Here is a 4,631-nt window from a genome sequence, read left to right as displayed (position 1 = left end):
GGAGCAGCTGCTTTGTAAGAAAGCAAGACACTGCCAACTGGCACCATCCCATCCAGGAAACAACAGCTAGTCCTAAGGATTGGCTGATGCCCCAGATCTTGCTATCTCCATCTAAATACTGAGTGGGCAAAGGACCTGCTTCCCCATTGCTGGGGCAATCTGCTTTTTATTAGCATTCCTATACACCAGTTTATAACAACCCGTAAGATCATACAAAAGAGTAGATGATGGTACACAGCTACTCAAGATTTGTGTTGCTTTTCCTATTATTTGATATAGGAATTAGAGGAGAATCACATTTTACCATCTGAATGTCTATGGTGTCATGTAACATGGCATGCCTATTGGAACCATTTAAATGAGCCCACCATCATTCCAGATGCCTGATTCAATTCTGTAATGCCCCCACAACTCCCTGTTCTTTCCACTTCAGTGGAACTGAAGTAGCGCAATGACAGTACTTGATTAAAGACGTTCAGCAGGTCCCCTCTTCTTCCTCTGCTGTATTCGCCCTTCTCAGTTATCTCTGCCACACTGAACACAGGCCTTCTAGGTGTAGCTAAAGATACATGTATCTACATATTCCCAAACAAGTCACTGATAACCACAGCCAGTGGAAGTTAGGTGTGCTTTTTATCAGGCTAGACTTAGGGCAGTTTGAGATCCTTTCTTGAGTGGAATTTATTTTAACCTGATTTTAACCCATGCCTGTGAACAATCTTTAGGAAGATCTGTAACACTAACATATCATGCTCCTGGCAATTTATGTACCCTGCACCTAAACCACACAAGTATCAGATAATATGGTAGTAACAAGCTTAATGCAGTTGTCTGAAGACTAGATAAAGCCTTTGTTCAAGGCACTATGCTACAGGACAGCCATAGGTCTACTTCCTGAATTCCAGCTAATTTCACTTTATTTTCATTTTCCTTCTTTGGGCTTTTCTTTTCCAGGAGCCCACAGATTACACAGAAGAATTCCATTCCACAGCAGCCAGAGAACTTCAACAGGAATCTTGTGGTTCTACCACTGGGTGTCTGCTATGTCTAAGATGATGATGTTACTCTCTGGTTTTGCAGATATTTTGGTGTTTAAGCTTAACAACATATCTAGCTATTTATTTATTTTTCTTACCTGCTGAGTTCAGAGATTTTTCATCCTCCGAAACGAGGTAACACAGGAAACTGTCATCACCTGACCCAGAAAGGTGTTTACGAAATCATGATACGCAATGGTCCCAATGACCTCAAGAACAGGACATCATACAAGAAAATACATAATCGTCTATAAATCAGTTTAAAAATTAAATCCAGCATCTGGCAACATATCAGCCACCTGTCCATACTCTAAAGAACTGGGTATGATTTTTCACACCAGAAGTCAGCCCAGACTTGGTGTCATGCATGGCAAAAGGTTTAAAGCTCAGCAAGGCTACAAAAATATTATATGCTTCCACACTACATACAGTAACCCATTGTTTCAGCTCTCAGGAGATAGGCACCTGTGCAGAGGGCACAGCACCTGGGAGAGCTGAAGCAAGAGAGACCAAGCATAAAGCAGAATTGCAGAGGCCTCAATGAGCAAAGTGAGAACCTGACCCCACAGCAAGAAGCCTACACCAGCTACCTAAACACATAACTCCTATCAATAGCACTCCATTTCACAAGGCCTTACACAAATGCAGTGATCTGGTCACCCATAGCTACCTTTAACTCCAGGGAAAGCCAGATTCCTACCCCCAAGTGCCCATGTCCTGCCAAGAGTGCAGCTGACAACAGCAGGTGTGCTGCATACTCATAAATACTAACTAGCACCTGATGACACCTGCAGCTCTCTGGTTCTGATCTCCCTCTTAGTGCTAAGTGACAGCACCTGAAATGGATCTGTGCAAGCAGGGTTCCCTGGTTCTGCTTTCCAGCTCCCTGAAGCACTAGACCAAAGTTCTATTGTTAACTCATAGGATTTAACTCTTTATGTGTGTACAATGGGCCCGTGTCCCCCCACTCTGCTTTCCAAGCCTGCTGCACACTGTGCTGCCAAACCACACCAGAGCTCACCCAACTCCCTGACAGACATTAACACACCTTAAATCCTTTCTTGATTCCATTACAAATTACATTCATTTTGCTCATGCATGATATCAGTGCAGAAATTAGGGCATGTATGTTAAGCAATTCAGCCCCCTCACTCTTCACCCCAGCCCTGCCCCTCTGTCACTGGTAACTTCATTAGCTCTCTAGGCCCTCGGACCTGTGATCCTGTGCAGCCTTCCCAGCAATAAATGCACAGTGCAGCAACAAGACACTACAACAGCCAGTAAATACCAATTCAATCAGTGAGGAAAGGTTTTTCTTTAAGTGTGCAAAGTAGTACAAGAGGAAAGCTGAAAGATTTGCAAATCTTTAGTTAGTAAGATTAAAAAGCACGTCAGAGGAGTTTTTAAAATATTTTTAATCAGCCTGTAATTTAGCATTGCTATCTTTAATCCATGCTCCCATGGAAACCATCCAATCAACAACTGGTTGCTAACTTTTTTTATATCCAGAGTTTGACACAAGCAAAGGTCCTCAAGGACCTAGTGGTTAATTAGGGGTTATTAAAACTAAACAGCAAAGAAAGCACTGGAGAATTACTAAATCAGAGCTAAAATGTGGCCTAGAGATAACAGAAGCCCACAGGAAAAAAAACCAAAGGAGATGAAAGAAAAGTAGTGAGTCAGATAAGGGCGTATGCTGCAACTTTACTAGGACTGCATCCAGAAGTTAATGAGAACAAGTAAAGGTAGAAATGAAATTGTGACAGCATCCAGTAACAGAGTGTGTTCTTTTCCAAAGAATTTTATATATCTCCTTAAAAGCTAAGAAAGTTTTGTTTCTACATGTTTTGCTGGGTATTTTATGATTTCCTTTAGCTAAATGTAACAATTTACAAAACCATAGACTATGACAGAAGTCCTTTAAACCTATACACACATGGAAAACATTACACCTTTCCTAACATCCCCAAAATGGCTTACTTGAAATTCCAGAAGAGCAAGTAAAGCAGATTCAAATGTTGTGTCTCCTCTAACAAAGAGGAAAAGTATCCATAAGTTAAGATTCAAATCAATTCAGAAATAACTGACAAAAACAGGAATTTGAAAACAAGGTCAAAAAATGTCCAGAAGGAATGGATTCAGGACAGAATCCTGAACAACACTGCTCTGTAAAGAAAACAGAAAATGTTACAAGGAAATCTGAGTAAATAAATAGCTAAAATACCCCTAATCTCACATAAAACCATTTTTTTCTCCTAAGAGGTAAATAACCATTTTAACAAGTGCCAGGGGACTGATGGAAAGGTCCTGGTGGCATCACAGGGCATGCACACTAAAACACAGGACTTGTTTTTTTTTCTGTGGCTCTGAATAAAAAGGAATGCCATAAGATGGACTCATTGAAGGGAATTTGTCAGCCAAGTACTACTGACACACAGAAAGTTAAACATGGAGGATGTCCGTGACTAGAATCAGTAAATGTTGCCAGAGCCAGACTTTCCACTGTGCTTTTGTGATGACAGATGAGCACATCTTGGAAGCTGGCTGAATAAACGGCATGCAGGCATCACTCATCTACAATGTGCACAGAAGTCTCTCAGAATGCAATGTTAATTCCTAAACAGGAAATTGGGTGAAACAGCTAAATCTTTCACTTGCACAGGGTCTTTCACATAAAATAAGTAAAATCAGCAAAGGGATTTACTAGGAATTATTGTTTCAACAACATGAAAGATTGAAGGGGTTTTTTTCCTCCCATATCTAGCTAATATTATCCAAAGTAAGGCTATGAAAAGCAGGAATTTCACTGAAGGTAATGACTGTATAGGAAGCAGAAATAAAGCAACCACATTAGATCGTCCAAAAGCACAGAGTACAAGACATACTCAAAAAGTAATGAGCCAGTGCATAGAAGTGCTGAACTTCCAAGTACAAGTATGTCCTTTGAAACTCTCAGTATGCTATTCAATTTTACTCTGAGTAAGAAGCAGTTACTAAACAACACACTGTCTCTGCTAGCAATAAACAAACTGGAATCTTAAAAGAGAATCAGTCATGGTGAACTAGAAGTACCAATTACTTTTGTTAATAGGTGTCCACCTACCACAAAAAACATCCACTTGGAAAAGTGTGTCATGTTGTAGCAAAGGACAATACAAACATACTGTTCTCTAAAGCAAAACCTCCACTCAGTCAAACAAAAAAGAACATGTTACAGGCCAGCAGAAACCTTCTCAGTGATATACTTAAAAAAAAAATTAATTTCTTTTCCTCAAAACATTTCATAGCTATAACTTGGAAGAACCTCGAGATCTCCTGTTCAAACACAAACACAAATGTTCACTTTCATATAAAGTAATTATTAGTTTACAGCTGAAAAAAATAGTTTTATAATGAGCCACACAGTCTCAGTTGGTAGTTACAGACTTCATTTACCTTAAAGAAACAGCACTCAAACTTTAAGCGAACTGACTGAATTTCAGCAGACACACACACAACAGTGAAATTCTAATTATCAAATCTTTTATTTATTCAAAAAAATCATTAGGCAAGTAGCTATGATTGATTTTATCTTTTTTTAATGCAGGTGTACTG

The sequence above is a fragment of the Coloeus monedula genome (assembly GCF_965178545.1).
Source record: "Coloeus monedula genome assembly, chromosome: 3".
NCBI lineage: Eukaryota > Metazoa > Chordata > Aves > Passeriformes > Corvidae > Coloeus > Coloeus monedula.
Note: the sequence above shows the minus strand (reverse complement) of the source record.